Source organism: Hydra vulgaris, chromosome 08, assembly GCF_038396675.1.
Source record: "Hydra vulgaris chromosome 08, alternate assembly HydraT2T_AEP".
NCBI lineage: Eukaryota > Metazoa > Cnidaria > Hydrozoa > Anthoathecata > Hydridae > Hydra > Hydra vulgaris.
Window position 1 is genome coordinate 20,312,354 of NC_088927.1, and position 10,050 is coordinate 20,322,403.

At 33.8% G+C, this 10,050-nt stretch overlaps 1 pseudogene; it reads left to right on the forward strand.

Moving 5' to 3' along the window:
* Positions 1-1,180: 1,180 nt before the first annotated feature.
* On the forward strand, positions 1,181-1,349 carry LOC136084439 (U2 spliceosomal RNA; annotated as a pseudogene).
* Positions 1,350-10,050: the final 8,701 nt, after the last annotated feature.

Consider the following 10,050-nt stretch of genomic DNA (forward strand, 5'->3'; position numbering starts at 1 on the left):
GGCATGATATACAAAACTTCAAAAATCTCTTCCTTGGAAAAAAATATGGGAGAGAAGCTTCGTTTCCTATGCCAGCGGCCCTAATAAAAACACCCTCTGGAGAGTACTAACAAACTCACTCCCAACTCTGAAAAATTACAGAGTTGGAGGAAAAACAGAGGGCGCGGAAACGCCAACTGTAAAACATGCGGATTACTCGAAAACACACTTCACCCTTTTATCCATTGCAAGAAAGCTAGATCAGTGTGGAAGGCTTTTAAAAATACCTATGAAAAACTAATTCCGCAAGAAATTTTTAACATTGTTCGGGCTGTCTTTCAAACAAATACGGAACATTTGCCAAAGAAAGACAACACCGCAAAAATTGCAACCACTCTTGCCCACGTAATAACTTCACGGTTATGGTGGGCAAGAAACATGAAGGTTAAAGAAAACAAAATTATACCCTCTGCAAGAATTGTAGAGGGTATAAAAGCGGAAATTAAACAAACACGTAAGAGAAAATAATGTGGAAAAATTTCACGAAATGTTTTCAATAAACGGTGCCATCAGTGAAAACAATAACGGAAATGTAAATTTCTTGTTATAAAAAAAGGGTTTTCAACCATACTTTAAAAAAACAAACTAATTTTTTTTATTTTTATACGAAAAAGCATGTCCCCAGCTGCCCCTGTGGGTGCGACGGACATGCGTATATTTTATAAATGCGAGGCTTAATGGCCACCAGTATATATTTTAAACCTCACGGAAAAAACACGAAAATGTCCTGCAAAGCCCGGTGGCAATGATGGATGTGTGTATTTTTTATAACAGCCTGGGGTAATAGCCAGGCATATATTTTTTAAACTCGGAAATATTTTTTTCTATTTATTTTTATTAAAAACCTGTTGTGGTTTCATTTCGATTTATTTTTTCGTTTTTCGACTTTTCGATTTTCGTTTTGTTTTTTATAACCACAACAGTTTTAAATAAATAATTTAAAAAAAAAAAAAAAATTGTATATTCTCATAAATAAAAATTAAATAAAAAAAATACTGTCTAAGAAATAAAGGAAAAATTGATGATATCAAAATAAATCTTTCCCCCCTCATTGTAAATTGTCCCCTGTTGTAAATATTTATTAATTGAAATATATGTAATTACAATGAAAAAAAAAAAAAAAAAGTATCTGCTCTATCTGATCGCTTCTCGGCCTAATGGCTAAGATCAAGTGTAGTGTCTGTTCCTGATTTTAGCCGAGACAGCGATTTTAAAAGTGGAAAAATATATTTTGTAGTGGTTTAATTAGGAGTTTTGTGTACTTTTGGATTTTTACGATATGGTTTCAAAGATCAAAGAGACCGCCGAAATTGTTATTGAAAGAATGAAGAGTACCGCAACCGGAAATGGCAGCGAAATTTTATCTATTTTATCTCCATACAGCTCCGACGACGAAATCGAAGTTGACTCGGACCGACAGAAGACCAAAGATAGAAGGGACGCGGAAGCCCTACCAAAATTTTCAAAAATGTGCTACGCAACAGTAGCAACACAACGAATTTAAAAAAAAAACCTCCCAAAAACTCTAATATCAAGATTAAGGAAACGAGTTGACATCGATCAAGTTATAAGTGCCCTCGAGGCAGTAAACTTAGGACGAGAACTAGAAGGTGTCCAATTAATTCGTGGAAACACTGTCTTGGAGATTGTGATAAAGACTGACACCGCGAAGAACTTCTTGTTGGAGAGGGGACTCGATGTGGGCGGCCTTCATCACATCTTTCAACAGTCAAACCCCGATAGGGAGCCGAGCCAAGTTACTCACGTGTCAGTGTTTGGCCTACCTATCGAACATACAAACCTTCGCATTGGCAACGTTTTTGAACAGCTGGGCTACGGCCGACATATTTATACAAAGCCTGTTATGAGGAAAACGCCTGTGAGTGGGACTGAGTACTACACAGGTATCCTCGTGGCGGTTATGGAAAACATGCCGAGCCCGATGCCGGTCAACATGAATATTATGGGTTATGCTATAAGAACAAAGCACAATGGCCAACAAACAGCACAAGCTGTACCAAATATTTCTGTTGAAAACCCGACTCAAGAAAACGCAAACCAAGCACCAGAAAAAATCCCTCAGTCACCACCAACAACCTCCGAAAGCCAAAGTACACCTGAACCTATAGTTTTTAATACGATACCAACAGAAGTCAAACCGAACATAGAAATCGATGCAAATACATTAGAACAACCGAAAACAAATCCCGAAATTGATACCCCTAACGAAACCGAAGATACCTTAAGCCAAGTAATCACCAACCCAAAAGAACAACAAACTATCGGAATATATGAAGACCGCGAAATGAAAAATAGTATAGAAGACGAAAGAAACGACGATTTGCAAATGGAAGAGGACCACCAAACACCCGATATTAAATTAAAAAAAAAAAAGAAAAACCGATCCGAACAACTAAAAAACCGACAACATAAAAAGATCCACCAAAGAATGAACAAAACAACGGTAAAATACCTTTAATTTTTTATTTTATTTTTTTTTACAACTATATTAATTTATCGACTTCGCGCATTTTGAAACAAAAATAAGTTTAATTTTACATTTCTTTACAATAAACAAAAGGAAATTTTATTTTTGAAAAGTTTTTTTAAAAAAAAAATGTATGTAAGAATTCTCACCTTAAATGTGAACGGTCTCCAAACTGAGACCAAAAGAAACAAAATATTTCGATTTCTCAAAAACTCGGACTATGACGTTATATGCTTGCAAGAAACGCATAGTACCGAAGAAAATAACAACACTTGGAAAAATGAATGGAAACACCACACTAACGGTAGCTCCCTATGGAATAATGGAAACCAAAAAGAGCGAGGTGTTTCCGTTCTAACAAAAGATAAAACTATTTTCAACGAAGTCACTCAAGACGACTGTGGGAGAATTCCCGCAGCCACGTTTACTTTGAAAAACTGTAATCTAAGAGTAATTAATATGTACGGGCCAAATGACCCACAACAAAAAGAAAACTTTTTTAAGCAAATGAGAAAACATGCGCGCGGATCAGAATATATGATCCTTACGGGAAATTTTAATATCGTTGAAAACCCTCTGTTAGACAGAGAAGGGGGTGATCTACATAATAAAAGCAATACTTTAGGCAAAACCAACTTGAATTTATTTTGCCAAAAGTTCGAGTTGGTTGATATTTATAGATATGTTAACCCGAATAAAAATGATTTCACCTATGAAAAACAGGACAAAACTTTTAAAAGTAGAATAGATAGAATTTATGTACCTTTGACAATCTCAAGAAATTGCGAATGCGCTTTAACAGAAAACAAAATAAGTGACCACAAAGCCTTCGGCTGTACTCTAAAACTTGAGAAAGTGAATGAGAGAGGCTCAGGCTACTGGCACTTAAATGTTAGTCTATTAAGCGATTGCGCTTTTAAAGCGAAACTAAAAAAGGATTTTGAATTGGCAAAAACTAAGAAACATAATTACTCCAGTAGCAATCAATGGTGGGACATCACAAAATCCCGCATAAAATTGATTGCTATTGAGGCGTCAAAATCCAAAAAGCGCGAAATAAATCTAAAACAAAAATCTTTACAAAAACAAATCGATGAGGAAAACCAAAAACAAAAGAGAGACTTGGAAAAGCTTGAGGATCTAAGATCAGAGCTTCAAGAACTTCTTTGCGATGGGGGCGTGTTCGTAAGAACTAAACAAACCCTTGCAGAGGAGGGCGAAAAACCTTCCAAGGCTCTCTTCCATATGGAAAAGAATAACCAAAAGAAAAAAATTATAAGAGAAATAAAAGACGATGACACCGTTCACACGGACACCGTCAAAATATTAAAAACAATTCGAAATTTCTATAAAAACCTTTATGAAAAAAAAAATCTCAATAAAGAAAAACAATGCAAATTTTCAGCAAATATAAAAACATCCCTCACGAATGACCAAAATGCGTCTTTAAATATTTCCTTTAGCAGCGAGGAGCTTTATAACGCTGCAAAGTCCCTAAACAAAGGCAAAACACCAGGGATAGGTGGCCTCCCGGCAGAATTCTATCAATAATGCTGGGATATTTACGGAGAAGAACTTACCGATCTTATGAACGGTAATGTCTTCGATGTAAATAACGAGCTGTCGTGGTCGCAGAGGACGGTGCTGATTAGTCTCCTTCCAAAAGAGGGTGATCTGACGGCGCTGCAAAACTGGAGACCAATATCCCTGCTGTGCGCGGATTATAAAATAATCACTAAAGCCCTCGCCTTAAGGTTGTCAAAGGTACTAGATAAAATTCTCGGACCGTTGCAAACTTGCTCGGTACCGGAAAGAAATATTTTCTCCAACATTTTCCTGGTCAGAGACCTAATACAGTACACTAACGAAAAAAACATAGATAGTGTACTGATTACAATCGACCAGGAAAAAGCATTTGATAAAACTGAAAGAAATTTCTTGTTTGAAACACTAAAAAATTCAACTTAGGTGAAAAATTTATAACAGCAATTATGCAAACAATGAAAAATTCTAAATCAATAATAATTAACAACGGATACATGAGTGAACCTTTTAATATAAACAGAGGTGTTCGTTAAGGCGACCCTATTTCACTCATGCTTTATTGCCTGGCAGTGGAAACCCTCGCTCTAGACGTCAGAAACAACCCTGACATAGACGGCATTCCCCTGCCTGGCACAAAAAACAATTTAAAATTAATGCAGTACGCTGACGACACCACAATATTCCTGAGGAACCCGAAATTGATCGAATGCGTTTTCAAAACGCTAGACGATTTCGAGGAAACCTCATGATCAAATATTAACAAAAGCAAAGGTCTGGCGTTAGGTGGATTTAACCACATCCACTATGAAAACACGACCAGAATACTAAACCAAAAGCTGTTTAATATTAACTGGTGCAACGCCTCAGGCATTAAAATTTTAGGTATTACCTTCCACACCGATCTAGCCTACACTGCTAGCGCAAATTGGATGAGAGCCGTTGAAAACTTTAGAAAAAAAATCAAAAGTTTCAGATACAGAAACATATCTCTGAGGTGCAAGGGTATTTTTGTTAATACCCTTGCACTCTCTAAGGTGTGGTTCGTGGCCAACGGCTTTCCAATTAACGAATTTACCGCCAAGCAAATTAAAAAAGAAATATCAGCGTACCTATGGCAGAGCGAATACGCGCAGCCCATAAAAAGCGATATCTTAAATCTATCAATAAATAAAGGAGGACTGGGCATTCTTGACACAAAAAACCAAGGTTTAGCCCTCCAAACAAAACATATACTCCAAATAAATGAACAAGAAAACAATCACGAGTCATGCTTTGTTCAAAACTATTATTTGGCGCACCATCTAGCTAAACACGCGCGAACAAACTACCCGCAATGGTTGTTTCTTACAAGAAACAACTTCCCAAAATCTTTAAACGAACTCCCATTTTACTATAAAGACGTCATTAAGAACATTAAATGCGATGACAAAATTTTAGAAATTAAACCTAGAAGCGCAAAAAATATCCGCGCGTTTCTCACCAAAGCTGACGAAAACTTAAATTTAATAAAAATACAAAGGACATGGGATACAATGCTTCAAAAAAATCTTCCATGGCAAAAAATATGGGAGAAAAGCTTCGTATCTCACGCCAACGGTCCCAGAAAAAACACCCTCTGGAGAGCCTTAACTAACTCACTTTCAACTCTTGAAAAAATTCAGAGTTGGAGGAAAAACAGAGGCCGCGGAAACAACATTTGTAAATCATGCGGAGCAGTGAAAAAAACAATGCTCCCTTTAATCAACAGCAAAAAGACTAGGTCTGTGTGGAAGGCCTTTAAACCCACGTACGAAAGACTTTTACCAACAAAAAAATTTAATACTGTCCATGCGGTCTTTCTAACAAATATCGAGCACTTGTCAAAGAAAGACTACACTTCGAAAATAGCAATGACTCTGGCTCACTAGATAACGTCGCGGTTATGGTGGGCCAGAAACATGAAACTTAAGGAAAACAAAAATATACCCTCGGCAAGAATCGCAGAGAGGATCAAAAAAGATATTAGTAATATATGGAAAATAAACTATAACAAATACTTAAGAGAAAACAACGTGGAAAAATTCCACAATATGTTTTCTATAAACAATGCAATTAGCGATAAAAATAATCCGAATATAACTCTTCTCTTATAATTAACGGTTTTAAACCAAACAATTAACATTATTTTTATTTATAAACGAAAAGCATGTCCCAAGCAGCCCCTGTGGGTGCAACGGACATGCGTATATTTTATAAATGCGAGGCCTAATGGCCAGCACTATATATTTTAAACATGACGGAAAAAACACGAACATGTCCTGCAAAGCCCGGTGGCAATGATGGATGTGTGTATTTTTTATAACAGTCTGGGGTAATAGCCAGGCATATTTATTTTAAACTTGTAAAAATTTTGTTCTATTTACTTTTATTAAAAACCTGTTGTGGTTTCATTTCGATTTACTTTTTCGTTTTTCGACTTTTCGATTTTCGTTTTGTTTTCTATAACCCCAACAGTTTTAAATAAATAAATTAATTAAAAAAAAAATTATATATTCTCATAAATAAAAATTTGAGAAACAAAATACTGTCTAAAAAATAAAGGAAAAGTTGATGATATCAAAATAAATCTTTCCCCCCTCATTGTAAGTTGTCCCCTGTTGTAAATTTTTATTAATGAAATATATGTAATTACAAAAAAAAAAAAAAGGTATCTGCTCTTGATTCTTGATCTTAGGCATACAACTGAGCTAGTGATCACCTTTAGTGAGGTCTACGTGCCTCATTAGTGATTGCTAAGGGTTTACCTTACCCTTTCAACGGGTTGCCGGTACGGCAACTTTAGCTTGTAGAGGTTTAGGAGAGATTGATTTTTAGTGAGATTTGAGTGTTTTATGAGTGATAAGAGGTCTATTGGCCTTTAGAGTGACAGAGAGTTTATTTATACATTTAGTATAAACTAATCATGGCTTTAAAAAGTCCATCAACTATAAACTTACCGGACAGTAATGTCCAAATTAAAAGCTATGCTGAAGCAACAGCTTCTAAAACGAATGAGTTCAGTAGCTTAAAAAATACCCTGCTGAGTAACTTAGAGAAAAATATAGCTCAAGACGACATTCTTTCAGCAATTGAAGATGTCGGACTCGACAAGGATCTTGAAGGGTTTCAAATAATTCGAAATGGGACTATGATGGAAATAGTAATGAGAACAGAGAAATCAAAACATTTCTTTCAAGAGAAGGGGCTTACTATTAATGGTCTACACCACCGTTTTTATAATTCTACTCCTACTAGGAATATTAGTAAGCGAGTGGCTGTGTCTGTGATAGGCCTTCCACTTAAAAAGAAGTTCTTTCCCGTCGGGACAGTGTTAGAAGAATTAGGCTATGGAAAACACATACATACTAGACCGGTGTTTAGACATACGCCTAAACATAAGACTCCATATTATTCAGGGATAGTAGTGGCAGTCATGGACAATCTTGAGCAGCCAATACCAAAGCAAATAAAACTGAAAGGGTACAATGTAAGAGCAACATATACTGGACAGGAGGAAGCAGGAAGTGTACCAAGGGAAGAGAAACCTATCGAAGAAACAAATGAAGAAGCAAAACCAAGTAAAGAGACAATCAAAGAAGTAGAGGAATAACCTGTAGATATGGTTATAGTCCAAAGTATAAGTGAATCACCCATAGAGTGTTTAATTTTAAAGTGTAAGACACAAGAGTGTACAGAAATAGTAATAAAAGATATTCCTAAAGTAACGAATGAAACAGAAGAAGTATGCACACCAACAAGTACCAAGAAAGTCAAACTATCAAAAAATACCGAAACCATCACACATAAACAAAACATACTAAAACCTAGCATCGATTAAGAAACAGAGCAAGTAGTTAACATACCATCCGAAGAAATAAATAGAGAACAAGCGATAGAAAACAATTACAATGATAATAAACACAAAAGAAAAGAAATCGATGTATGCGGAGTTGAACTACCAAAAGAATTTGAAACCATGAGTTACCAAGATATATGGTGTTACAACGCAAATTATTTTCACGGTTTTAACAAAAATGATTGCAGCGAAGAAGATCTAAAAACGTATGTTCGGTATAGAAGAGCTGAGTATGAAAAACAAAAAATGGAACAAAGGCAAGAGCACGAAGAACAAAAACAACCAAAACGAAAATTATACGAAGAAGAAAAAATAGCTAGACGAAAGGCAATGGAGGAGGCTAAGCTTATACAAAATCAGAAGCCAAAAAATTTGATAAATAACCGACACGAATGGTATTAGAAAAATGTCTCAGAAAAAAAATAATAAAAAATAAAAAAGCTGTTAAAATTTTAAAAATAAATTCAAAAATCTATAATAAAAATTATAAAACTATACTAAAAACCAAACAAATATCTTTATATATCTTAAAAAATATATATATATCTTTAAAATAAATGCTTCTTAGTTTCGGCTTTGTAGCTATATTAAACACCTTTAATTAGGCAATAAAAGAAATTCAACTTTCTAAAGAAACAAAAATAAAAACCTTTCTTCTAGGAACCTGTGTAAGCCTGGTATCAGCTACAGGTATCCCTAGTTGATTAAAAAAAAAAAAAAAAAAATTTAACGCTTCACAAATTTAATTTATTTTACGTTACCTTATATCTATCTTGATACTTGTTAGAGTGTAACCAATTAAGACATAATGTTACGTTATAAAAATCCATTTACATCACGTAGTTTAGTTACGTCTTGAATCTATATTTAGTAACGTTACGTTACGTCTTATTTGGTTACACTATATAAAGTTAAAAAGAAAACTAATTGAGACGTAACCCCCTATAACATTTTAAAGTTATGTTACGTCTTAATCGGCTACAATTGGTAACAAGGTTACATTCTCTAACTTTTAATTAAATATAAGGTAAATAAACTTGATAATGCAGTAAATGTTTGTTTTATATTGCCGTGTTGCTAAAAATCATCTTTTATTTTATTTTTATTGTAAAATAGCTTCGTCTCAATTGGTTACTTTGTCACGAAAAAAAAAAAAATTCTCAATTCGCAACGTTACGTCTCAATTAGTTTTCTTTTTAATTATATAAAGTGTAACCAAATAAGACGTAACATAACGTTACTAAATATAGATTCGAGACGTAACTAAACTACGTGACGCAAATGGATTTTTTTAACGTTACATTATGTCTTAATTGGTTACACTCTAACACGTATCAAGATAGACGTAAGGAAACGTAAAATAAATTAAATTTGTGACGCGTAAAATTCGCATAATAATTTTACTTATGGTTACAGTAAATATCATATATATAAGGAATTAGATTGCTTGTGGGTTATTTTTTTTTAAATACTTTTTTTTATTACAATGGTCTGGACATATGCATTCAGGGCATTTACAATGTTGTTAATTTAACAAATTTGTTAAATACTGTAATTCATTTATGAGTTATGGTATTCAACGATACATTTGTTAAGACATAAGTAACTAAAAAAAGTTTTAGAAAAATATTTTTTGTTAAAAAATTCAAATCGCAAAGTTGCAATTAGTTAATTGCAACTTCGCGAATCGAAACGTTGTTTTCGTGACAAATTTGTTATAAAAAAAAAGTAGAAATAATTTTTTGTATATTGTTAAAGTTTAAAAAAGTACCAGTATGGTTTTTTTTAACTTATAAATATTAATTAAAAAAAAAACCATGACACTTATAATTATAACAGTGCACTTTTAATAAGTGTAAACTAAGACGCAACATAACGTCAAAAAAATCTATAGGTATTTTAAATGCGTCTCACATTTATATTATATAAAGTAACATCACGTTTTATTTGATCAAAAGCTTTTAAATTTATAAGTTTAGAAAATAATCTTTGTTTAATAAAACCCACAAGCAATCCAATGTAATTGTTATATATATACTTAATTTTTTTCTACCAATAGATCTCATATAACTCTTGTTTCTTTTAAATAGCTAAATCAGATTGC